This window comes from Hylobates moloch, unplaced genomic scaffold, assembly GCF_009828535.3.
Source record: "Hylobates moloch isolate HMO894 unplaced genomic scaffold, HMol_V3 SCAFFOLD_19, whole genome shotgun sequence".
Lineage (NCBI taxonomy): Eukaryota > Metazoa > Chordata > Mammalia > Primates > Hylobatidae > Hylobates > Hylobates moloch.
Genome location: NW_026652294.1, coordinates 13,733,738 through 13,744,061, shown reverse-complemented (window position 1 = coordinate 13,744,061; position 10,324 = coordinate 13,733,738). Strand labels below are relative to the sequence as shown.

The 10,324-nt window shown below is 45.1% G+C and overlaps 1 long non-coding RNA gene across 1 annotated transcript; it reads right to left on the bottom strand.

Moving 5' to 3' along the window:
* Nucleotides 1-743: 743 nt before the first annotated feature.
* On the bottom strand, nt 744-8,960 carry LOC131381913 (uncharacterized). The gene is made up of 3 exons (XR_009210959.1): nt 8,854-8,960; nt 4,881-4,975; nt 744-862 (listed from the first exon to the last, which is right to left on the bottom strand). It is a non-coding gene; the product is annotated as an uncharacterized LOC131381913 (long non-coding RNA).
* Nucleotides 8,961-10,324: the final 1,364 nt, after the last annotated feature.

Sequence of the window (10,324 nt, the reverse complement as noted above, 5' to 3'; positions counted from 1 at the left end):
TAAGAGCATGGGTGGGTGAGCCCTAGTTTTGCCAGTTACAACCTGTATGTGCTAGGCAAGTTACTCAACCTCTCCAAGCCTTATTGTACATGTTAATCTGTACAATAATGGTACTTATAGTTTATGGTAAGGGTTAAATAAGATACTTTACATTACAAAATTAACACATGCACACACAAACTTAACTCAGGGTTTAGAACACAGTAAGCACTCAATTCATGTTAATTATGATTATGTGAAAATCCGATCTTATAAACAAGTTATCAATAAATCTTTATTAGGCATCAACTATGTTCAAAACATTGTTTCAAGGTGGGGGTGGGGCATGGTGGCTCATGCCTATAATCCCAGCACTTTGGGAGGCTGAGGTGGGCAGATTGCTTGAGCCCACGAATTCAAGACCAGCCTGGGAAACATGATAAAACCTCGCCTCTACAAAAAAATGAAAAAAAAAAAAAAAATTAGCTGGGCATAGTGGTGCATGCCTGTATTCCCAGCTACTCGGAAGGTGAGGTGGAAGGACTGCTTGAGCCTGGGAGATGGAAGTTGCAGTAAGCTGAGATTGTGCCACTGCACTCCAACCTGGGTGACAGAGTGAGACCCTATCTCGAAAAAAACAAAACACAAAAATAAAACTAAATACAAACCAGTTTTAAGGTGAGGTTTTATGCTGTTTTCCAGCACCATAAAGCTGATGAGGTAAAATGATGGTTGGTACTTTGTAGGGCAGTTGAGCAGACTCACCATAAGATACTCCGTTGCCTAAACTCCAGAGCCGTAGTCTGCATCTGAAGTTTGGTCCTACGAACAACCACGTAGATCAACCAGGACTTCCAGGCCTGTCGCATTTTTTGCTTTGCATCTAGATTCATCGAAGAGATTTTTCAAAAGGCATGGGAGAGATGGATTACTCTGGGTTATGATAAAAGCTCAAGGGCTCTCCTTTGAATACCTAAATCCCTCCAGCCTCCAAGTGCCCCCTGCTGGAAAAGTTGTGAAGCACTACAAAATTAATTAGAGTGCAAGAACACATGAAGGCTTTGTGCAAGTAATGACATTTACAAAGTATTTAAAGGAAAATCCATGTACTGAACTGCTCAAAAACCCTTTGCTTTAAAAGTGCTTATTTTTATAGATACACTCTGCAATTTTTAGATGAAATGATGTGAATAAACAGGCAGCAAAGAAGTGGAGAGATGGATCTAACAAAAATGGCACGAGTGGATAATCAAAGCTGGGTAATGGATACATAGAGGTTCATTATTCTATTAAGTATCTTTCAGGCTGGGCGCGGTGGCTCACGCCTGTAATCCCAGCACTTTGGAAGGCTGAGACAGGCAGATCACCTGAGGTCACGAGTTCAGGACCAGCCTGACCAACGTGGTGAAACCCCGTCTCTACTGAAAGTACAAAAATTAGCCAGCTGTGGCGGCATGTGCCCGTAGTCCCAGCTACTGGGGAGGCTGAGGCAGGAGAATTGCTAAACCTGGGAGGGAGAGGTTGCAGTGAGCTGAGATCACGCCATTGCACTCTAGCCTGGGCGACAGAGTGAGACTCCGTCTCAAAAAAAAAAAAGAGCAGAAATCAACAAACTTGAAAACAGAAAAAAAAAAAAACAGAATATCAATGAATGCAAAGTTGATTATTTGTAAAGATCAATAAAAGTGATAAACCTCTAGCCAGATTAACCAAGAATAAAAGATCAAAGACATAAATTACCAACATCAGGAATTAAAGGGAGCGACGGCTACAGATCCCGAAGACATTAAAATTATAATCATGGGCCAGGCGCGGTGGCTCACGCCTGTAATCCCAGCACTTTGGGAGGCCGAGGCGGGTGGATCACGAGGTCAGGAGATCGAGACCACGGTAAAACCCCGTCTCTCCTAAAAATACAAAAAATTAGCTGGGCACGGTGGCGGGCGCCTGTAGTCCCAGCTACTCGGGAGGCTGAGGCAGGAGAATGGTGTGAACCCGGGAGGCGGAGCTTGCAGTGAGCCGAGATCGCGCCACTGCACTCCAGCCTGGGCGACAGCAGCGAGACTCCGTCTCAAAAAAAAAAAAAAAAAAAAAGTTAGGTTGGGTGTGGTGGCTCATGCCAGTAATCCTAGCACTTTGGGAGGCTGAGGAAGGAGAATCACTGGAGCCCAGGGGTCCAAGACCAGCTTGGGCAACATAGCTAGACCCTGTCTCTACAAAATATAAAAAGTTAGCCAGGCATGGTAGCACATGCCTATGGTCCCAGCTACTCAGGAGTCTGAGGTGGGAGGATCACTTGGCCCAGGAAGTCAAGGCCGCAGTGAGCTATGACCAAGCCACTGCACTCCAGCCTGGGTGACACAGTAAGACATCCCGTCTTTAAAAAAAAAAAAAGTTTAACAACTGATGTTGGCATGGACGCAGAGAAAGGGAACACTTAACACACTGGTGGTGGGAATATAAATTAGTTGAACCTCTATGGAAAACAGTATGGAAATTTCTCAAAGAACTAAAAACAGAACCACCATTCGACCCAGCAACCCCACTAGGGGGAATCTACCCAAAGGAAGAGAAATTATTATATTAAAAAGACACCTGCTCTCATATGTTCACTGCAGCACTATTCTCAACAGCAAAGTCATGGAATCAACCTCCGCATCCATCAACGGATAGAGAAAATATACACCACAGCCGGGCGTAGTGGCTCATGCCTGTAATCTCAGTACTTTGGGAGGTGGAGGCAGGCAGATCACTGAGGTCAGGAGTTTGAGACCAGCCTGGCCAATATAGTGAAACCTTGTCTCTACTAAAAATACAAAAATTAGTTGGGCATGGTGGCATACGCCTGTAGTCCCAGGTATTTGAGAGGCTGAGGCAGGAGCAACTCTTAAACCCAGGAGGTGGAGGCTGCAGTGAACCGAGATCACGCCACTGCACTCCAGCCTGGGTGACAGAGTGAGACAGTCTCAAATAAAAAAAAAAAGAAAGAAAATATACACCATGGAATACCACCCAGCCATAAAAAAGAATGAAATTATGTCCTTTGCACCAACATGGATGGAGCTGGAGGCCATTATCCTAAGTGAACTAACTCAGAAAAAGAAAATCAAATACCACATATTCTCACTTATAAACAGGAGCTAAACAGTTGGTATACACGGACATAAAGGTGGAGATAATAGACACTGGGGACTCCAAAAGAGGGGAAGGGAGGGTGGAAGAGGGACAAGGGTTGAAAAATTACCTATCATGTACAATGTTCACTATTTGGGTAGTGGATACTCAAATCTCCACCATTATGCAGTATACCCATGTAACAATAATTCTTAAAAACCCACAATTAAATGCCTGTATACACCTATTAGTATGGCCAAAGAAAAAATTTTAATGACAATACAAAGAGGTCAAGAGGATGCAGAGCAAGTAGAACCCTCATGAATTACTGGTGGGAATGCAAAATGGCACAGCCACGATAAAAAACTTTGCCAGTTTCTTACAGAATTAAACTTAAGGCCAGGCACGGTGGCTCACACCTGTATTGCCAGCACTTTGGGAGAGCGAGGCAGGTGGATTGCTTTAGTCCAGGAGTTTGAAACCAGCCTGGGAAACATGGCGAAAGCCCATCTCTACCAAAAATACAAAAAATTAGATGTATGTGGTAGTGTGTAACAAAGTCTTAGAACTGAACATCGAAAAGAATGAATCTTACTATATGTATTAAAAAAATAAGCAACAACAAACAGCATAAGTTACTAGTGCAACAGTGCATTTGGTGCGGTAATCATGAGGCTTGGTAAGAGCTTCTCATACTTTGGGAATACAGACAGGGGAAAGACCACCGGGCTGGGGGAAATCAAGGAAAGCTACGAATTTAAATGGGCCTGAAGGAAGAACTACAGGGACAAAGATGGAAAGATAAGGAAGTGCACATCCAGTGTGTCAACAGCAGAGGGTGTAAAGCAGAAGAGACGAAGACGTTGTATGACATACCAAGCAGGGTTGACTTTACGTAAAAGAGTGTCATGATCTTATCTATGTCTTACCACTCTTGTAGCTACGTGTACAATGAGAAGCAGGAAAAAATAAATGAGGGAGATTAATGAAGTGGTACTTATAACACTCTGGGAAAAAGACGACGATTACTCTCAGGCAGTAGCAATGCAAAGATGATTGCAAGTGATGCCTCTTGATGCCTCAGAGGGCCGTCTTAAAAGATTAGGTAAGTGATGGCATGAGGCATGAGGAATGGACACCATTCCTAAGTAAGTCTTCTTAGACAGGAAGAGTCAAAGGAACAGCAGGTGTAAGTGGTAGGGGAGTTGACAGGTTGTACTTGTGACTTGCAGAGTTTGAGGTACCTTTAGGACATTCTGCTGCTAATGCAGTCTGTATTATCATTTTGAAACTCTATGTCTTTTTCCCTTAGACTCTCCACGTGTTTCTGGGCTCAATTCACAGAAAAACCAGACTCTGACCAGACCTAAAGTGGCCACAATATCACTAAGGGACAACTTGAGCAAAGAAGATCAGAAAAGAGCACTGCAGCTCTGCTCCAGAGTCTCTGGGTAACTTGACACAGCAAGATAGATGGCAGCCCCAGGTGCCACAGGAGAGTCACAGCCAGCCCACTGAACCAGCAGGCCAGGAACAGCCAGTTCATACAAATTCTGATTAAATGAGTTTTAAGGGCTTAAACCATGCCATATGGAGAAAACCATAGGAATCAATAAAAAAGGTGCCCACTCAGAGATCACATTTTTTGAAAAATATGAAAGAGAATCAAACAAATCTTCCTTTGACCTAGAGTTATTCTCTCTCTCAGACAATGTGTTTATCCTTCCTATGACCTTCTGCAAAGTAAATGTGGGCATCTTCTTCAGACATGGACTTCTTTTTCTCACCATGAACCTCGGCTCTAATGTACTTGTTCCTCAACTCCTGCTGCTGACGCACGAAGGTCTTCCAGGTCTGGAACATCAGGTTATACAGGTAATACCTGAGGAGCCAAAAAAAGTAAATGGCATTTCTCTAAAATAACAGGCTGGGTGCAGTGGCTCACACCTGTAATCCTAGCACTTAGGGAGGACGAGGCAAGGAGTTCAAGACCAGCCTGGCCGATGTGGTGAAACCCCATCTCTACTAAAAATACAAAAATTAGCCAGGTGTGGTGGTGCACGCCTATAATCCCACCTACTCCGGAGGCTGAGGCAAGAGAATTGCATGAACCCAGGAGGTGGAGGTTGCAGTGAGCCGAGATCGCATGCCACTGCACTCCAGCCTGGACAACAGAGCAAGACTCTGTCTCAACAAACAAACAAACAAACAACAACAACAAAACAACTCCTAACCCAACACACCAAGTCTGTTCTATACTCAGAAGAAATTAACATGGACGCTTCTGATAAAAAAAAAAAAAAACCATATCTGCACCAAAGCTAAAATTTCGTTTCCTACCATCACAATGAACTCTATTCTCTTTGAAGAAGAGTCATTCTCCATACCTTAAAGTGTCACTGAGGAAGAAAAGGCTTGACTTCTCCAAGAATAAGTTCACTTTCATCATCCACAAATTCATGATGTTTGGGCCAGGCACAGTAGCTCACGCCTGTAATCTCAGCACTCTGGGAGGCTGAGGCAGGCAGATCACCTGAGGTTGGGAGTTCGAGACCAGCCTGGTCAATGTGGTGAAACCCCGTCTTTACTAAAAATATAAAAATTAGCCACACGTAGTGGCATGTGCCTGTAGTCTCAGCTACTCAGGACGCTGAGGAAGGAGGGAGGCTGAGCCAGGAGAATGGCTTGAACCTGGGAGGCGGTGGTTGCAGTGAGCTGAGATTGTTCCACTGCACTCCAGCCTAGGTGACACCAAGACTGTCTCAAATTAAAAAAAAAAAAAATCCATGATGTTTAGAATGACAATCTTGTTTTTGTTTTTTTTTTTTTAACACAGGGTCTCACTCTGTCACTTAGGCTGGAGTGCAGTAATGTGAACACGGCTCACTGTAGCCTTGAGCCCTCCCTGGGCTCAGGTACTCCTCCCACCTTGGCCTCCGAGTAGCTGGGACTACAGGAACGCACCACCACTCCTGGCTAATTTTTGTAGAGGGGGATTTTGCCATGTTCCCCAGGTTGGTCTCGAACTCCTGGGCTCAAGTGATCCTCTTGCCCCGGCCTCCCAAAGTGCTAGGATTACAGGCGTGAGCTACCATGCCTGGCCGACAGTCACATCTTAATTATCTTAACTATCCACACTATAAAAAACATCACTTCTCGTTTGCACTACAACATGCTCATTGACACTTTTCCTTCTTCGTGATACATACACTATACGGCCTTAAGACCTTCATCTCTTCATATTTTTCCTAGTTTTAAATATTTTATTAACATTCATTTAAAAAGAATTTTTTTTTTTTTGAGACAGAGTCTCACTCTGTCGTCCAGACTGGAGTGCAGTGACATGATCTTGGCCCACTGCAACCTCCGACTCCTGGGTTCAAGCAATTCTTCTGCCTCAGCCTCCCGAGTGGCTGGGATTACAGGCACATGCCACCATGCCCAGCTAATTTTTTTTTTTTTTGGAGACGGAGTCTTGCTTTGTTGCCCAGGCTGAGGTACAGTGGTGCGATCTCAACTCACTGCAGTCTCCGCCTCCTGTGGGTTCAATGAATTTTCCTGTCTCAACCTCCCAAGTAGCTGGGACTACAGGCACATGCCACACTGCCCGCTAATTATTTTTTTTTTTTGTATTTTAGTTGAGATGGGGGTTTCAGTGGGTTGTCCAGGCTGGAGTTTTTGTATTTTTTTTTTTAATAGAGACAAGGTTTCACCAATGTTGGCCAGGCTGGTCTCGAACTCCTAACCTCAAGTGATCCACCTGCCTCATCCTCCCAAAGTACTGGGATTATAGGAGTGAGCCACCACACTCGGCCTTCCCCATATATTCACTACTGCATCCTAGACCTTGATTTCATATTCTATCTGCTTATTAAAATAACTCAGTGAGTCTATGAAATATCCATAAACCAGAACTCTTGCTCCAAAGAACCTAGATAAATGACTACAATAAGGGTGAATACCATTTTAAATATACAATCTATAACAAATGACATTCAGGTTTTTAAAAAAAAGGTCTGAAAATGTGTATTTGATATAATAATTCTCAACTGTTACTTTCCCCTTCACTTATCCTTGGGAATGTGAATGTCAAGGGTGAAGAGGTTTTTCCTTTCTTTCCTTCTTTTGTGTGTGTGTGTGTGACAGGATCTAGCTCTGTTGCCCAGGCTGGAGTGAGTGGCACAATCTCGGCTCACTGCAATCTCTGCCTCCTGGGCTCAAGCAATCCTCCTGCCTCAGCCTCCCAAGTAGTTGAGACTACAGGCGCACACCACTACACCCTGCTGGTATTCTGTACTTTTTGGTAGAGATGGGGTTACATCATGTTGCTAAGGCTGGTCTCAAACTCTTGCACTTAAGCGATCCACCGGCCTCAGCATTCCGAAGTGCTGTGATTACAGGCATGAATCACTGTGCCTGGCCTCTATTTTCTTAATATTCTATTTTGGGCATATATTTTCCCCCATAATCAATGTAAATTAAAACAATTTATTAATTTTTTTTTGAGATGGAGTCTCGCTCCACTGTTGCCCAGGCTGGAGTGTAGTGGCGCAATCTTGGCTCACTGCAAGCTCCACCTCCTGGGTTCATGCCATTCTCCTGCCTCAGCCTCCCGAGTAGCTGGGAATACAGGTGCCTGCCACCACGCCCAGCTAATTTTGTTTTTTGTGTTTTTTAGTAGAGACAGGGTTTCACCATGTTAGCCAGGATGGTCTCGATCTCCTGACCTTGTGATCCACCCACCTCGGCCTCCCAAAGTGCTGGGATTACAGGTGTGAGCCACCGCGCCCAGCCACAATTTATTATTTTTAAAACAGGGCTGGGTGTGGTGGTTCATGCCTGTAATCCCAGCACTTTGGGAGGCCAAGGTGGGAGGATCACCTGAGGTCAGGAGATTGAGACCAGATTGACCAACATGGAGAAACCTCATCTCTACTAAAAATACAAAATTAGCTGGGCGTGGTGGCACATGCCTGTAATCCCAGCTACTAGGGAGGCTGAGGCAGGAGAATCACTTGAACCCAGGGGGCGGAGGTTGCAGAGAGCCAAGATAGCGCCACTGCACTCCAGCCTGGGCAACAAGAGCGAAATTCCATCTCAAAAAAAAAAAAAACAAAACAAAACAGGCCAGGCGCGGTGGCTCATGCCTGTAGTCCCAGCACTTCGGGAGGCCAAGGGAGGCAGAACACCTGAAGTCAGGAGTTCGAGACCAGCCCAGCCAACATGATGTAACCCTGTCTCTACTAAAAGTACAAAAATTAGCTGGGCGTGATGGCACATGCCTGTAATCCCAATTACTCGGGAGACTGAGGCAGTAGAATCACTTGAACCAAGGAGGCGGAGGTTGCAGTGAGCCAAGATCGTGCCACTGCACTCCAGCTTGGGCAACAGAGTGAGACTCTGTCTCAAAACAAAAGAAAACAAACAAAAAAGAAACCCAGAATACTTTCAGAATGAGAAATTATATAGAAATGAAAATAGGTAGGAAAATCCCATTCAAAGTATTAGCATAACCAACACATAATGGTTACCTGAATTAGAGGTGTGGGAGGTGTGTGTGTGTGTCTGTGTGCATGTGCCCAGCATGTGCATGCATGCTTGGGTTTAACCTGGAACTCTGATCTTGCTAACTCTAAAAAGGATTTGAAGAAAAACCAAAAGTGACCCAAAGTTTGCTTCTTTTGACCATAAACATGCCAACAAATAATCATCTGATAATGTGCATCAGTAAAACTGAAGGAGTATAACATGAAACCTGACCTGTAGTGACAGTCAGCTCGAACACAGAGTTTCCACTCGTGATGGAAAACCCACCACTCTTCTTTCCATTCTTCGAAGACCTTCCATAGTAATCGCTGCTCATAGTAAAATCTAGGGCAAAAAAAAAAAAAAATCATATATATATGATGATGTTGGAGCTAACATCTCTTCCCAAATCACATATTCTTGCCGTCTCATGACAAAGTACAGCCAGGCGCAGTGGCTCACACCTGTAATCCCAGCACTTTGGGAGGCTGAGGCGGGTGGATCACAAGGTCAGGAGATCGAGACCATCCTGGCTAACGTGGTGAAACCCCATCTCTACTAAAAAAAAAAAAAAAAGTAAACACTGGTCAGGCACAGTGCCTCACGCCTGTAATCCCAGTACTTTGGGAGGCCAAGGCGGGTGGATCACAAGGTCAAGAGATCGAGACCATCCTGGCCAACATGGTAAAACCGCATCTCTACTAAAAATGCAAAAATTACCTGGGCATGGTGGCACGCGCCTATAGTCCCTGCTACTGAGGAAGCTGAGGCAGGAGAATTGCTTGAACCCGGGAGGCAGAGGTTGCAGTGAGCCGAAACTGCACCACTGCACTCCAGCCTGGTGACAGAGCAAGACTCCGTCTCAAAGAAAAAAAAGTAAACACCAAGATAGATTAAAAATAGAGGCCAGGCATGGTGGCTCATGCCTGTAATCCCGACACTTTCAGAGGTCAAGGTGGGAGGACTGTGTGAGGCCAGGAGTTCAAGACCAACCTGGGCAACATAGCAAGACTCCATCTAGGGCTGGATGTGGTGGCTTATGCCTGTAATGCCAGCACTTTGGGAGGCTGAGATAGTTGGACTGCTGGAGTTCAGGACCAGGCTGGGTGACATGGTGAAACCCAATCTCTACAAAAAACAAAAAATTAGCCAGGCATAGTGGGGACATGCTCTTGTAGTCCCAGCTACCTGGGAGGCTGAGGCGGGAAGATCGCTTGAGCCCAGGAGGCAGAGGTTCCAGTGAACTGCGATTGCGCCACTGCGCTCCAGCCTGGGCGAAAGAGTAAGAGCCCGTCTCATATACATTAAAAAAAAAAGCTGGACACGGTGGCTCACACCTGCAATCCCAGCACTTTGGGAGGCCAAGGCAGGCGGATCAAAAGGTCAGGAGTTCAACCAGCCTGGCCAGCATAGTAAAACCCCATCTCTACTAAAAATACAAAAATTAGCCGGGCATGGTGGTGCACGCCTGTAGTCCCAGCTACTCGGGACACTGAGACAGGAGAATCACTTGAACCTGGGAGGCAGAGGTTGTGGTGAGCCGAGATCGAGCCACTGCACTCCAACATGGGCAACAAAGTGAGACTTCATCTCAAAATAAAATAAAATAAAAGACTCCATCTCTACCCAAAAAATAAAAATAAAAAAATGTGTGACGATGTCTTACTATATTACCCAAGCTGTTCTCAAACTCTTGGGCTCAAGC